This window comes from Lithobates pipiens, unplaced genomic scaffold, assembly GCF_037356315.1.
Source record: "Lithobates pipiens isolate NorthernLeopardFrog02 unplaced genomic scaffold, aLitPip1_a1.2 Scaffold_8, whole genome shotgun sequence".
Taxonomy (NCBI): domain Eukaryota; kingdom Metazoa; phylum Chordata; class Amphibia; order Anura; family Ranidae; genus Lithobates; species Lithobates pipiens.
In genome coordinates, this window is record NW_027507903.1 from 147,081,105 (window position 1) to 147,098,290 (window position 17,186).

Genomic DNA, 17,186 nt, shown 5'->3' on the forward strand with positions numbered 1-17,186 from the left:
AAATTATAATTGCCCTAATTTTGTGGAGTCTATGACATGCGTGTCACTTTTGGGAGGGAACAGGGAATTCTCATTGAAATGCAATGCTCTCATTATTACTTTATAGCGTTTCTTGGACATAACTGAAGAAAATAGTGGCATATGTTAACTGGGTGTGTGGACTAATTAGACAGTTTTTTTTTTTCTTTGTCTATTTAATGTTTAGGTTAAGCTTGAGAAAGGTTTTAAATTCATAAACAGTGATAGGCTCCCTCTAAATGGTAAGGCATAAAAGGGATAGAGATTACTGCCAATAAACTATTGGGTATACAGGTTACATTGTTCCACAGTTAAATAGTTCTTCTGTGAAAAACAAATATAAAATGTGGTAGTGATCATGAACAAAGTAGCTGGCTGCACTGGTCTGGTGATACTGGGACTGGTGGGGTAGTGATCAAGAACGCTGTTACTACAGATGGCCTTGCGGTTCGCGGCAAATTTTGCTCGTTCGCGATTCGCCAAACCGGCGGACTTCTGGCGCTGTTCGCGGCCGCCATATTTGTTTACATTGTGAAGAAATTTGACCCATGACACATCCATCATGGGGTACAGGACAGCCAATTGAGACATTTTAGCACATGGACAATTGGACATACCCCCTACCTTATAAATAGACCTGATCTGGAGGCCATTTTACATTCTGTCTTTTGTCAGTGTAGGGACAGGACGCTGTGTGGAGCAGGGGCAGTTTTTTAATCACTAGCTATTACTATTAGGTCCACAAAGGTCCTTTTAAGGACTGGTATAGGTGTACAGTATATAGGGTTGTAATACACGTAGAATATACTTTCATTTAAGTATATTATGGTGCACTGCTGACTGCTGTGCTGCTGAGTGCTTGCTGACTGATTCTGCAGCTGTCTTTTATCAGTGTAGGGAGGGACAGTTTGGTGTTTGGAGCAGGGACAGTCTACAAATCACTAGCTACTAGGTCCACAAGGGTCCTTTTAAGGACTGGTATAGGTGTACAGTATATAGGGTTGTACACGTATAATATACTTTCTTTCAAATATAGAAAGCATATTATAGTGCACTGCACTGTTGTGCTGCTGACCGATTCTGCAGCTGTCGTTTCTCAGTGTAGGGAGGGACAGTTTGGTTTTCGGAGCAGGGGCAGTCTGCAATTCACTAGCTACTAGCTAGCTACTATTAGGTCCACAAAGGTCCTTTTAAGGACTGGTATAGGTGTACTATTTGGTGTGCAGTATATAGGTGTGTAATACACGTATAAAATACTTGCACATATAGAAAGCATAGTATAGTGCATTTCCACTGTGCAGCATTGTGACTGCTGAGTGGTTCTGCAGCGATACTACAAAGAGTGACAAACGCAATAAAAAAAAGTATTATAACTGGTGTGATAGACCAGTGGCCCCCAAAAACGACAGATTGAAGCGGGGTGTTATATACCTTCTTCCACATACATACTGCCCTTCTCTAGAGACTTTTGTCACAGGGTCATTTAAAAAATGACAGGCATAGGAAGAGGCAGGCCCTTCCGCAGGGCTGGTAGGGGTAGGGCAGGAGCAACAGACTTGAGCCAAAGTGGCAAATTGCAGAAGGTGCATGCGATTACGTCAAAGGATGCACCATACTTGGTTGAGTGGCTCACTCAGCCTTACTCTTCTGCACCCTCCTCATCCTCTCGATCTGCACCCTCTTCTACACTCTCTGCTGTGTGCACCCCCAAAGACACTACCACCAACACCACCACCATATACCCTCTGCTTGAGTCACAGGAATTATTTTCCGATCCATCACAAGATATTGACAATGCGCAGCCACTCTTGGCATTGTATCAGGAAGAGGAGGTAGTAACAACCGCCACTCAGCAGTCTGACGACAGTACCCAGATCAGCCCAAGGAGGAGGTTGGTCCCCGGTGTTGCTGCCTACTCCGAGATCTCTAATTATAACGGTGGGGAAGGTAACGTTGATGATGACGTGTCTAGGGGTGTCACGTGGGTGCCCACAAGAGAGGAAGAGGAGGGAAGTTCAGAGGGAGATATGGACCAGCAGATAGGGAGGAGAAGCAGGCGGAACAAAGCAGACTGCTAATGTATCAGGAGCGAGGCATCAACCATGTACGGTCACATCTGGCGCTCCCAGGACGCCGGCACATGGCTCCACAGTGTGGGCTTTTTTTTTATGTGTCCACTGCTGACAATAGTGTTGCCATCTGCAACCTTTGCAGTCAACGCATAAGTCGCGGTAAGCCCAACACTCACCTAGGGACGACCACCTTAAGAAGGCACATGATCTGCCATCACCGAGCCCAGTGGGAGCAACAGAACCCAAAAAGCCACACTCCAGGCTCTCACTGTCCAGCCTCGTCTTCTACTTCTCCTTCTCCTCTCTCCTCACAATTATCCTCCACTCCACCTTCCATCATGCCATCCTCACGTTTTTCTGGAAAAAGGCAGACTTCCGTGGGCCAAATGTTGGAGCGTAAAAAAAAATGATGACGCCGGATAACCCTCTTGCCCAACGGTTGATGGCTGGCTTGTCAGAACTGATAGCCCGCCAACTACTGCCATATAAACTGGTGGACTCGGAGGCCTTTCGAAAATTTGTGGCCATTGGAACAGCACAATGGAATGTCCCAGGAAGGAGGTATTTTCTCATAGAAGGGCATCCCAGAGCTATATGGCCATGTTCAGCGGCAAGTGAATGTATCTCTGGCACACAGTGTCAGTGCCAAGATACATCTGACCACAGACACGTGGTCTAGCAAACACGGGCAGGGAAGTTATATAACTTTTACTGCCCACTAGGTGAACCTTCTGACGGCCGTCAAGCATGTAACCCATGGCACCCGTGTAGATTAGGTTTTACCGCCACGGATTGCATGTAGGCCTGCCTCTTCTTCTTCTCCTCCTCCTACTCCATCCTCCTCCCTCTCCTCCTCGGCTGACTCCTCCTTTTCCGCTGCTAGCGTCTCTTCCGCCGAGCCGCCCAAGCTCCCCAGAACCTTTTCGATATGCCAGGTGAGACGTTGCCATGCTGTGCTGCGTCTGTTGTGCCTGGAAGCCAAGAGCCACACTGGCCCTGCACTCCTTTCAGCTTTGCGTTCACAGGAAAATCAGTGGCTAACACCGCTCAATTTCACAGTTGGTAAAGTGGTGTGTGACAACGGTGCCAATCTGCTTAGCGAATTGAAACAGGGCAAAATTACGCACCTGCCATGCATGGCACACGTCTTAAACTTGGTCGTGCAGCAATTCATTGTCAAATACCCTGGGGTCCAGGACATATTGCGGCAGGCAAGGAAAATCTCGACCCATTTCAGAAGATCTTACACGGCCATGGTTCGCCTTGCTGACATTCAGTGGCAACACAATCTGCGGTCAGACGTCTTATTTGCAATTGCCCAACGTGATGGAACTCAACCTTCTATATGCTTGATAGGCTGCTCCAGCAGAAACATGCAGTTAATGACTATCTGTACGAATGCTGTGGCTGGGGAGCTTGGTTTTTTTCACCGCTCCAGTGGCTGCTTATGTGCGACACATGCAGACTTCTGTGGCCATTTGATGAGATCACCAAACTGGTCAGTCGCAGCCAAGGCGCCATCAGTGACATCATACCTTATGCCTTCTTTATGGAGCGTGCATTGCGTCGTGTCATTGATCAAGCTGTGGAAGAGCAGGAAAATGAGGAAGTCGCAATGCTGGATGAATTCCCGGGGGGGGGGGCTACTCTGAGACAAGTTAACAACAGGAGTCTGAAGAGGAGTCAGAGGAGGATGGTGCGGGGCGGATGAGGAGGAGCAAGAAGAGCATGCTTTAAACTTTTCTGGGATCCCTGTTGCTGTGCGTGGATGGGGAGAGGAGAACGAGGAGGACGACATTATCCTGGATTATGAGCAGGAGCCAGGCCACCACACCGCTTCCAGTTTAGTGCAAATGGGGGCCTTCATGCTCCAGTGTTTTAACAGGGACCCCTGTATAAAAAGCATAAAGGTCAAGGACCAGTACTGGGTGGCAATGTACTTAGACCCCCGGTACAAACACAAAATAGCGGAAATGTTACCACCATCACAGAGGGCTGTCAGACTGGAGGACTTACAGGCCTTGCTTCAAGAAATGCTGCATTCTGCTTTTGCGTGTGCTGGCAGAGGAGGAATTCCCACTCCCAGAAAAAGAGTTGCAGGTACCAATCCAACAGCACCTACAAGAAGAGGGCAGTTTGAAGATGTGTTGGTGACTTCTGATATGAGGTCATTCTTTCAGCCGACTCATCGACAGGTCTCATCCGGATCCAGCATCAGGAAACGCCTAGACAGACAGGTGTCCGACTGCATCAGGTTAACGGCCGATGTGGATGCTCTGAGGAGTGACGAACCCCTGGACTACTGGGTGGGCAGGCTTGACCTCTGGCCAGAGCTTGCCCAATTTGCAATGGAACTGTTGGCTTGCCCCTCGCCCAGTGTCCTGTCCGAAAAGGATGTTCAGCGCAGCAGGGGGGTTCGTGACCGATAAGCGCACTCGCCTAGCTCACGACCGTGTTGACTACCTCACATTTATAAAAATGAATGATGCATGGATCTCGGAGGAATTCAACATGTGACCAGTAGACCATATACTGTATATGCATAACTCTATAAACGATTTATTTAATTGAGCACACGGACCTTTTTTCTACATTTGGCTCACTTCCTTGTACAAAAAAAAGCACACCGTACTATATGCCTGTATCCTCCTGTTTGAAGAGGTTGAGCTGTGTCATATTTTTGGGTCCCGCAGCAAGTTGCTGGTATCAGTGCTGCTGTCAGTGCTCTCTATCTCAGTGCTGGTGTCAGTGCTCTCTCTCTCTATCTCGGTGCTGGTGTGGTGTCAGTGCTCTCTATCTCGGTGCTGGTGTGGTCTCAGTGCTCTCTATCTCGCTGCTGGTGTCAGTGCTCTCTCTCTCTGTCTCGGTGCTGGTGTCAGTGCTCTCTATCTTGGTGCTGGTGTCAGTGCTCTCTCTCTCTGTCTCGGTGCTGGTGTGGTGTCAGTGCTCTCTATCATGGTGCTGGTGTGGTCTCAGTGCTCTCTATCATGGTGCTGGTGTCAGTGCTCTCTATCACGGTGCTGGTGTCAGTGCTCTCTATCACGGTGCTGGTGTCAGTGCTCTCTATCACGGTGCTGGTGTGGTAGAGAGTGCTCTCTATCTCGCTGCTGGTGCCAGTGCTCTCTCTCTATCTCAGTGCTCTCTATCTCAGTGCTGGTGTCAGTGCTCTCTCTCTATCCCGGTGCTGGTGGGGTGTCAGTGCTCTCTATCACGGTGCTGGTGTGGTCTCAGTGCTCTCTATCATGGTGCTGATGTCAGTGCTCTCAATCCCGGTGCTGGTGTCAGTGCTCTCTATCATGGTGCTGGTGCAGTGCTCTCTATCTCGCTGCTGGTGTCAGTGCTCTCTCTCTCGCTGCTGGTGTCAGTGCTCTCTCTCTATCTCGGTGCTGGTGTGGTCTCAGTGCTCTCTATCTCGCTGCTGGTGTCAGTGCTCTCTCTCTCTGTCTCGGTGCTGGTGTCAGTGCTCTCTATCTTGGTGCTGGTGTCAGTGCTCTCTCTCTCTGTCTCGGTGCTGGTGTGGTGTCAGTGCTCTCTATCATGGTGCTGGTGTGGTCTCAGTGCTCTCTATCATGGTGCTGGTGTCAGTGCTCTCTATCACGGTGCTGGTGTCAGTGCTCTCTATCACGGTGCTGGTGTCAGTGCTCTCTATCACGGTGCTGGTGTGGTAGAGAGTGCTCTCTATCTCGCTGCTGGTGCCAGTGCTCTCTCTCTATCTCAGTGCTCTCTATCTCAGTGCTGGTGTCAGTGCTCTCTCTCTATCCCGGTGCTGGTGGGGTGTCAGTGCTCTCTATCACGGTGCTGGTGTGGTCTCAGTGCTCTCTATCATGGTGCTGATGTCAGTGCTCTCAATCCCGGTGCTGGTGTCAGTGCTCTCTATCATGGTGCTGGTGCAGTGCTCTCTATCTCGCTGCTGGTGTCAGTGCTCTCTCTCTCGCTGCTGGTGTCAGTGCTCTCTCTCTATCTCGGTGCCCCCAGTAGAGTCCGTCCTTACATCAGGTGCCCCAAGCAGAGTCCCTCCCTACACAAAGTGCCCCCAGCAGAGTCCCTCCTTACACAAGGTGTCCCCAGCAGAGATCCTCCTTACATCAAGTGCCCCAAGCAGAGTCCCTCCTTACATCAATTGCCCCAGCAGAGTCTCTTCTTACATCAGGTGCCCCAGTAGAGTTCCTCCTTACATCCGGTATCCCCAGTAGAGTCCCTCCTTACACCCGGTGTCCCGAGTAGAGTCCCTCATTACATCAGGTGCGCCCAACAGAGTCCCTCCTTACACAAGGTGCCCCCAGCAGATTCTCTCCTTACATGCGGTGTCCCCAGTAGAGTCCCTCCTTACACCCCGTGTCCCCAGCAGAGTCCCTCCTTACACCCCGTGTCCCCAGCAGAGTCCCTCCTTACACCCCGTGTCCCCAGCAGAGTCCCTCCTTACACAAGGTGTCCCCAGTAGAGTCCTTTCTTACATCACATGCACCCCCAGAGTCCCTCTTTACATGAAGTGTCCCCAGTAGAGTTCCTCCTTACATCAGGTGCCCCCAGCAGAGTCCTTGTTACATCAGGTACCCCCAGCAGGATCTCTCCTTACATGAGGTGCCCCCAGCAGAGTCCCTCCTTACATCTGGTGTACCCAGTAGAGTCCCTCCTTGCACCCGCTGTCCCCAATAGAGTCCCTTTCACACCCACTGTCCCCATTAGAGTCCCTTTCACACCCGCTGTCCCCATTAGAGTCCCTCCCTACATCAGGTTGCACCAGAAAAGTTCCTCCGTACATCAGGTGCCCCCCAGTGGAGTCTATCCTTACATCAGGTGCCTCAGTGGAGTCCCTTCTTACTGCCAATGTCCCCAGTAAAGTCCATCCCTGCATCAGGAGTCCCCAGCAGAGTCCCTCCTAACACTCGGTTTCCCCAATAGAGTCCCTCCTTACATCAAGTGCCCCCAGTAGAGTCCCTCCTTACACAAGGTGTCCCCAGTAGAGTCCCTCCTTACATCAGGTGCCCCAAGCAGAGTCCCTCCTTACACCAAGTACCCCCAGCAGAGTCCCTCCTTACATGAGGTGTCCCCAGCAGAGTCCCTCCTTACACAAGGTGTCCCCAGCAGGGTCCCTCCTTACATCAAGTGCCCCAAGCAGAGTCCCTCCTTACATCAATTGCCCCCCAGCAAAGTCTCTCCTTACATCAGGTGCCCCAGTAGAGTTCCTCGTTACATCCGGTATCCCCAGTAGAGTCCCTCCTTACGTGAGGTGTACACAGTAGAGTCCCTTCTTACATCACATGTGCCCCCAGAGCCCCTCCTTACACGAGGTGTCCCCAATAGAGTCCCTCCTTACATCACAAGTGCCCTCGAGTCCCTCCTTACATTACAGGTGCCCCCAGAGTCCCTCTTTACATGAAGTGTCCCCAGTAGAGTCCCTCCATACATCAGGTGCCCCCAGTAGAGTCCCTCCTTACACAAGGTGCCCCAGAGTCCCTCCTTACACAAGGTGTCCCCAGTAGAGACCCTCCTTACACAAGGTGTCCCTAGTAGAATCCCTCCTTACACAAGGTGTCTCAGTAGAGTCCCTCCTTACATCACATGTGCCCCCAGAGTCCCTCCTTATACAAGGTGTCCCCGGTAGAGTCCCTCCTTACATCACAGGTGCCCCTAGAGTTCCTCCTTACATCACAGGTGCCCCCAGAGTCCCTCTTTACATTACAGGTGCCCCCAGAGTCCCTCTTTACATTGCAGGTACCCCCAGAGTGTCCTGCATGCTTTAATCTCCGCCTTTACAGAAGATCATCTCTCTCTGTCTTGGAGGCAGAGCTTGACAGGCCTCTTTCTCCCTGTGTGTTCAGTGCAGAGGGGAGGGACCTCCAATCCATGCAGCTAACCGGCTTTACAAACAAATTATATACACCGAAAGAAGAAGCCGATTAGGTGCATGGATCAGAGGCCTCTCCCCTCTCCATATAACACACATGGTGCCAAAAACAGTCCCGATTATTCCCAGGACAAAATATAAAAATTGGATTTTGAATGGGACGCGCTCAGATCGGAACGAGGGTCCAATTTTCGGGATTGTCCTGGGAAAATTGGGACTGTCGGCAAGTATGCATGTGCTCACCAACAAGTTGAAAATGCATAAAAAAAATGCATGAAAGTGCACAATACTATATGTACATTTTCATATACTTTAGTGGCCAGAAAACACATAAATGAATCTAAAAATAAGACATAGAGATGTGAACAGCCTCACAATGTATTTTTGTGACGCATCCATTTTTATGCATTACAAAATGCACATAAAAACACAAAGGTGTGAACCAGGCCTTACATGGAGGTATCTAGGTACCAAATTTAAATGACAAACTGACTAGTTAATATCCCCTGAATCAGGGGAGGGCTGGCAGCCTTAGGCCTGGGGGACAAGTCCAGTCAAGTGGCCGATTTAATCACCAAATTAGCTACACATTGCAGGCACAGAGAGAGAAATCGCTTCACATTGCCTGCACAGAGAGAGAAATCGCTTCACATTGCCTGAACAGAGAGAGAAATCGCTCCACATTGCAGGCACAGAGAGAGAAATCGCTCCACATTGCCCACACAGAGAGAGAAATTGCTCCACATTGCAGGCACAGAGAGAGAAATCGCTTCACATTGACTGCACAGAGAGAGAAATCGCTTCACATTGACTGCACAGAGAGAGAAATCTCTCCACATTGCAGGCACAGAGAGAGAAATCGCTCCACATTGCCTGCACAGAGAGAGAAATCGCTTCACTTTGCCTGCACAGAGAGAGAAATCGCTTCACATTGCAGGCACAGAGAGAGAAATCGCTTCACATTGCAGGCACAGGGAGAGAAAAATCGCTTCACATTGCAGGCACAGAGAGAGAGAAATCGCTTCACATTGCAGGCACAGAGAGAGAAATCGCTTCACATTGCAGGCACAGAGAGAGAAAAATCGCTTCACATTGCAGGCACAGAGAGAGAGAAATCGCTTCACATTGCAGGCACAGAGAGAGAAATCGCTTCACATTGCAGGCACAACGAGAGAGAAATCACTTCACATTGCAGGCACAGAGAGAGGGAAATCACTTCACATTGCCTGCACAGAGAGAGCAATCGCTTCACATTGCCTGCACATAGAGAGAAATCGCTCCACATTGCAGGCACAGAAAGAGAAATCGCTCCACATTGCAGGTACAGAGAGAGAAATCTCTTCACATTGCCTGCACAGAGAGAGAAATCGCTTCACATTGCAGGTACAGAGAGAGAAATTGCTTCACATTGCAGGCACAGAGAGAGAAAAATCACTTCACATTGCAGGCACAGGTGTCCTTTTATGAAGCAGTGAAATCTATTCACTGCTTCATTCTCCGGCATTCACATAGGAGATCTTTCTCCTCTGTGTGCCACTTTATGAAGCGGAGTAGATCGCTTCACCCTTGGAGGAGTGAAGTGATCTACAAACGCTTCTAACACTGGAGAACAGCCCCTAATACTGGAATCTCGTGAGACTTTACGAGATTACAGTACTAGAAATTCACAGATACACAGAGATGTCAATTTATTAAGCAGTGATAAATTATCACAGCTCAATACACTGACACGCGGTGTGATTAATGTTAGTGAAATAAAGCGTCCCCCTACATAATACATACATGTATACACACACAGACATTATATATACATGTATATACACACACATTATATATATATATACACATTATATATATATATGTATATATATGTATACACATACATATGACAGGGGGACATGGTTACAGTGTTGGGGGGTCTGAACGAGGCATAAGGAAGTTAATTATCTTCCTCTTTCCTCCTCAGATCCCCCCACATTCCCTCTTCCATTTTTTACGCTATCCTAGGACGACTATTCCAGATCACAGCCAGACTTCTTTTCTAAGCGGAGACCTCCACCTTAAGTAAAGGCAGCTGGAACAGCCAGCAACGGAATACAACAACTCCTTCCGCATCCATATAGGCATCCCCTGATCAACTTGCGCGCTAATAGCCTCAAGCACGGCGGCAAGTCTGATACCTAGCCCCACCTCAGGATCAATACCCTGATCAGGATCATCATCTTAGGCCCATAGTACCATCAACAGCATCCACAAACCATGTGCTACTTCAAATACTCAGCTGAAGTTCTGCACAGACTAAGGAACATCAACACCACATTGCCATCTTCCATACAAAAAATACTTCAAAGAGAACAACTATTAAAAACCGGACGACAAGCAGCTCCCAACCACAGGAAGACATCTACTCGACCACTACAATTAGATTGCGCCTTGATTAACGCCAGGTCTGCAGTCAAACATAGACTGGAAGTACACGACTTCATCATTGAGAACAATGTAGATTGTCTCTTCATCACCGAAAGCTGGTTAACCTCTGACTGCAACACCATCCTCACCGAATTGGTGCCGGAAAACTACAGGATCCTAACCGAACACCGGATAGGGAAAAAAGGAGGAGGCCTAGCAGTGATCTTTAAAGGTCACCTGGATCTCACTAAACCATCATCTCAGAACCCAGTGTCTTTTATGGAAACCCTGACGCTACATTTTCAACCAACACCCCATGACACCACTCATATTCTACTGTGCTACAGACCACCGGGACCAAAGTCCAATCTTCTTACACCCCTCACGGAATCCTTTGCAATGCACACCCTAAAATTCAAAAATTTCCTGGCACTCGGAGATTTCAACCTTTGGGCAAACGAGCCTAAAGACCCCATCGCGACTGCCTGCATCAATCAACTAGAAGAACTGGGTCTTCAGCAACTGATAAAGACTCCCACGCATGGGTCAGGACACACCCTGGACCTCATTTTCAAACAGAACATCGACGTCAACATATGCGACAACATAACTCTGCCATGGACGGATCACCACGCCATCAAATTCAAAATCACTACCAACATCACCAAGGCAAAACGGAAACCTGTAACAACGCACTGGACCAGATCGCATAAAAAACTGTACTCCGAAGCCTTCAAAACCACTCTGTCCAAAAAAATATCTACAATAACCTTAAACCACTCTACGGAGGAAACACTCAACTCCCTGAACAAGGCATTACTGCAATCAGCAGACTCGGTAGCACCAAAACGCAGGGCTCTCATCAGGAAGAAAAATGCTGGATGGTTTAATAGCTCCCTCTCCGTACTAAAGCAAGAACGCAGAAGAGCGGAAAGAACATGGAGAAGAAATCCCACCGAGGAAAACCTATTTAACTACAAAGGTCTGACAGAGAATTATCGGAAAGCAGTCTTCAAAGCCAAAAAGGACCACTTCTCATATACAATCTCAACGGCCGCAAACCAACCACGGGAACTGTTTAAACTGGTTAATCAATCAATGAATCCGGTGTGCCTAGAACCCCCAGAAAGCGAATCCCAGGATTACTGTGACAAACTGTCAGATTTTTTCATCGATAAAGTCAAAACCATCAGGGAAACAATTTGTCAGAAGAAAACATCCGACCTCAGCCAGCAAATACATAAAGAGGATGTCCGCACCAACATACCGCAACCGCCAAAATTTTCACTATCCCCAATTACCGTAGACACCGCAAAAAACATCATTAATAAACTGCGTGACAGTACCTCACCTATTGACATCATCCCCACAAAACTACTGAAAGAATGCTCCGACATCGTGGCTCCAACCATAACCCACCTCATAAACCGATCATTCCACGAAGGGATTGTTCCCAGCATCCTCAAACAAGGCATCGTCAAACCTCTACTCAAGAAACCAAACCTGGACCCTCAGGATCCAAACAACCGTAGGCCAATTACAAGCCTCAACACCATTTCTAAGATCATGGAGAAAGCTGTAGTACATCAGCTACAACTTCACCTGGATACTCACAAACTCCTGGACCCGCTGCAATCAGGCTTCCGCCCGGGTCATGGAACAGAAACAGCTCTCCTCAAGATTTGGGATGACGCCCTCGAAGCGGCAGATGACAGAGAGCCGTGTCTCCTCGTACTGCTAGACCTAAGTGCAGCGTTTGATACAGTAGATCACAATACTCTACTCGTCCGCCTCACAGAAGTAGCCGGAGTCCAAGACATAGATCTCCATTGGTTCGCGTCCTTCCTAGGAAATCGGTCACAGACAGTGAAACTAGGAAAATTCCTCTCCGAAACTCGGGCAGTCACCTGCGGAGTCCCTCAAGGCTCTCCGTTGTCACCCGTTCTCTTCAACATTTACATTCGCCCACTCCTTCAAATCATCAGATGCTCAGATCTCTGCTTCCACTCTTACGCTGACGACACGCAACTTTATTTCCGGATCAATGGAAAAAAAGATCACCAACAACAACTTGAAAACTGCCTCAAATCAATAGAGGACTGGATGACCACCAACTCCCTCCAGCTGAACCAATCAAAGACAGAGCTTCTTATCTTACACCCAAATCATAAGCCCGCAACCAAAACCTCCTGGTCTCCACCAACCGTCTTTGGGCAGACTATCTCCCCAAAGACCAAAGCGAAGAGTCTCGGGGTTATTTTAGACGCACAAATGTCAATGGATGCGCAAATAGGAGCAGTAGTCAGTCGATCTCACCATCTGCTGCGCATGCTTCGCAGACTCATCCCTTTTATCCCAAAGAATGACAAAGCAGTGGTAGTTGGAAGAATCATTAATTCACGACTGGACTACGCAAACTCGCTTTACATAGGATTACCACAATATCAACTTGCGCGATTACAACTGATCCAAAACACGGCGGCAAGGCTGATAACAGGAAAAAAACCCTGGGAATCCATTTCTCCTTCACTGAGGAGCTTACATTGGCTAACCGTAAAAAATCGGATCACGTTCAAGACCCTTTGCCTCACCCACAAATGCGTGCATAGAGAAGCTCCGCAATACCTAATGGAGAAAATAAATCATTACACACCAAACCGCAGTCTTCGATCAGCCAACAAAAACCTCCTCCTCGTGCCCAAAGCCCGGTATAAATCCAAGGGGGATCGGAGATTCGCTGTCCAAGGGCCTCGGCTATGGAATGCTCTACCAATAAACATCCGCCTGGAAGAAAATCACCTGGCTTTTAGGAAAAAACTCAAGACCTTCCTCTTTTAGCAGATGATCAAAGCTCGCCACAGCGCCTAGAGGCGATTCAGTTCGCATTGTGCGCTATATAAGTATTTCATTCATTCATTCATTCACTCCCCAGTTCTCCACCTCTGAGCTGGTGAATCGGGGAGTGTGAATTCTGACACAGATCACCAGTGAAGCGCTGAGATCGCAGCTTCATAAAGTGACCGTTACTGTGTCATTCTATGAGGATTCTCAGTGTGTGGAGATAATCGGCGGGAGAACAAGTTCAAACACTTCTCCCCCGATTATCTCTGGTTTATATACTGTTTATGGGCTGGGATCAGCGGCGATCCTCTGGATCTCCACTGATCACTGCTTCATAAACGGACACCATAGAGAGAGGTAAATCACTTCACATTGCAGGCACAGAGAGAGAGAAATCGCTTCACATTGCAGGCACAGAGAGAGAGAAATCACTTCACATTGCAGGCACAGAGAGAGAAATCTCTCCACATTGCATGCACAGAGAGAGAAATCTCTCCACATTGCATGCACAGAGAGAGAAATCGCTTCACATTGCAGGCACAGAGAGAGGGAAATCACTTCACATTGGAGGCACAGAGAGAGAGAAATCGCTTCACATTGCAGGCACAGAGAGAGGCAAATCACTTCACATTGCAGGCACAGAGAGAGAGAAATCGCTTCACATTGCAGGCACAGAGAGAGGTAAATCACTTCACATTGCAGGCACAGAGAGAGAGAAATCGCTTCACATTGCAGGCACAGAGAGAGGTAAATCGCTTCACATTGCAGGCACAGAGAGAGAGAAATCGCTTCACATTGCAGGCACAGAGAGAGAGAAATCGCTTCACATTGCAGGCACAGAGAGAGAGAAATCGCTTCACATTGCAGGCACAGAGAGAGAGACTGCTCCATATTGCATTTTCTCTGTGGAAGCAATGTTGGGAAGTCTCTCTTTCTGTACAGGCCAGTGCACCAACCCATAGGGTCGGATTAAGGGCACCGTGAGCCTAGTGCAGCAGTGAAGCAGCTTTAGAAGTGGCAAGGATACGATGTAAATAACATCGTATCCCAGCTCTCCCCTTACTAGGCACCATTGTGCATCTCTAAGAGCCTGTGCTGGCTTGTGCCCAGACTTGGTCGCAGCCGCACAGGTGTAATGCTAGGGAAGCCTGGCATTTGATTACCAAGCTTCTGTGTTGTGTGTTGGTGTGTGCTCTTAGGCAGGGGTGGGCTGGGCTGGGGGGCAGGGATGCAATTGCCCCCTGGGCTGCTCTGATATGCTGTGGCAAAGGCTGCAATGCCATCAGCTCAAGAGCACACATGCGCAGATCTTGAGTTGGCCGAGTCCAGTACTGTGATCCAGCGTTGTCTTCATGTCAGGGCTGACAGTCTGTGTTACACAGCACAGCCCCGCCCAGCCCCTCCCTACTCCACACCATTGGCTGGCAGAGGCTGTACCTGCTTCTTTCCCCGCCCACACTCCGGGGCAGCCCCTGTGCTGTCTGTGAAGAGAATGTGTGGGGCGGGAAAGTTCAATCTGAGCAGTCGGCTGGAATCCAGTGAGGTTCCTGGGAGGCCGAGACCATCCAAGTAAATGAGCTCCTCCCTCCCCCTCTCTGCAGCCAAAGAGGTTTTTTTTTCCTAGCAGCCTGAGCAGTACCTCCTAGGTGGTATGATATGGGCTCACACTGGCATGCTGCGGTTTGGCTGCAGTGCTGGTGTCCTGGCAGTCTTCCTGCATGTTGCCCCTGGTCCCATAGAGGCTGCACATTTTACTGCTTCCCTGCATTACACCTGTGTGACTGAGACCAAGTCTGGGCACAAGCTAGCACAGGCTCCTGGAAACATAGGAGGGTGGCCAGTAAGAGGAGAGCTGGGATATGACATTACTTGCCTCATATCCCTGCCACTCCTAAACCTGCTCCACTGCAGCACCAGGCCCACGATGCCCTTAATCTGGCTGGTGCTCCGGTGTGCACCTGCATGTGCTTTTCTCACTACCCGCAACTGACACAGGAGGAGCCTGCACCCTGGTGAATCTGGTGGTCATGCCAGGGAGAAAGCAGGATGTGCGTGTTTAGCCTGCTGAACTCATTGTGACTTTAGTCTTCATCTTCCTGCAGTCTTATTGATCTTTGTACTGGGTATGGGGAAGGGGCAAGCTCTTCTTCTCAGTCTCTCTGGGGGCAATCATGCAGTCTCTATCTGAGGGACTGCTCCAAAAAGATTGCCCCCACAGGGAGGGACCGCTTCACATTGCCTGCACAGATAGTGACTGCTTCACACTGCCTGCACAGAGAGTAATTGCTTTACACTGCCTGCACAGAGAGTGACTGCTTCACACTGCCTGCACAGAGAGTAATTGCTTTACACTGCCTGCACAGAGAGTGACTGCTTCACACTGCCTGCACAGAGAAAGTGACTGCTTCACACTGCCTGCACAGAGAAAGTGACTGCTTCACACTGCCTGCACAGAGAGAGTGACCGCTTCACACTGCCTGCACAGAGAGAGTGACTGCTGCACACTGCCTACACAGAGAGTGACCGCTTCACACTGCCTGCCTGCACAGAGAGAGTGACCGCTTCACACTGCCTGCACAGAGAGAGTGACCGCTTCACACTGCCTGCACAGAGAGAGTGACCGCTTCACACTGCCTGCACAGAGAGAGTGACCGCTTCACACTGCCTGCACAGAGAGAGTGACTGCTTCACACTGCCTACACAGAGAGTGACCGCTTCACACTGCCTGCCTGCACAGAGAGAGTGACCGCTTCACACTGCCTGCACAGAGAGAGTGACCGCTTCACACTGCCTGCACAGAGAGAGTGACCGCTTCACACTGCCTGCACAGAGAGAGTGACTGCTTCACACTGCCTGCACAGAGAGAGTGGCCGCTTCACACTGCCTGCACAGAGAGAGTGACCGCTTCACACTGCCTGCACAGAGAGTGACTGCTTCACACTGCCTGCACAGAGAGAGTGACCGCTTCACACTGCCTGCACAGAGAGAGTGACCGCTTCACACTGCCTGCACAGAGAGAGTGACCGCTTCACACTGCCTGCACAGAGAGAGTGACCGCTTCACACTGCCTGCACAGAGAGAATGACCGCTTCACACTGACTGCACAGAGAGAGTGACCGCTCCACATTGCCTGCACACAGAGTGACCGCTCCACACTGCCTGCACACAGAGTGACTGCTCCACACTGCCTGCACACAGAGTGACTGCTCCACACTGCCTGCACAGAGAGAGTGACTGCTTCACACTGCCTGCACAGAGAGAGTGACTGCTTCACACTGCCTGCACAAAGAGTAATTGCTTTACACTGCCTGCACAGAGAGTGACCGCTTCACACTACCTGCACAGAGAAAGTGACTGCTTCACACTGCCTACACAGAGAGTGACTGCTTCACACTGCCTGCACAGAGAGAGTGACCGTTTCACACTGCCTGCACAGAGAGAGTGACCGCTTCACACTGCCCGCACAGAGAGTGACCGCTTCACACTGCCCGCACAGAGAGAGTGACCGCTTCACACTGCCTGCACAGAGAGAGTGACCGCTTCACACTGCCTGCACAGAGAGAGTGACCGCTTCACACTGCCTGCACAGAGAGTGACTGCTTCACACTGCCTGCACAGAGAGTGACCGCTTCACACAGCCTGCACAGAGAGAGTGACCGCTTCACACTGCCTACACAGAGAGTGACTGCTTCACACTGCCTACACAGAGAGTGACTGCTTCACACTGCCTGCACGGAGAGTGACTGCTTCACACTGCGTGCACGGAGAGTGACTGCTTCACACTGCCTGCACGGAGAGTGACTGCTTTACACTGCCTGCACGGAGAGTTACTGCTTCACACTGCCTGCACAGAGAGGGTGACCGCTTCACACTGCCTGCACAGAGAGAGTGACCGCTCCACACTGCCTGCACACAGAGTGACCGCTCCACACTGCCTGCACACAGAGTGACCGCTCCACACTGCCTGCACACAGAATGAGGCCGCGTACACACGCGGG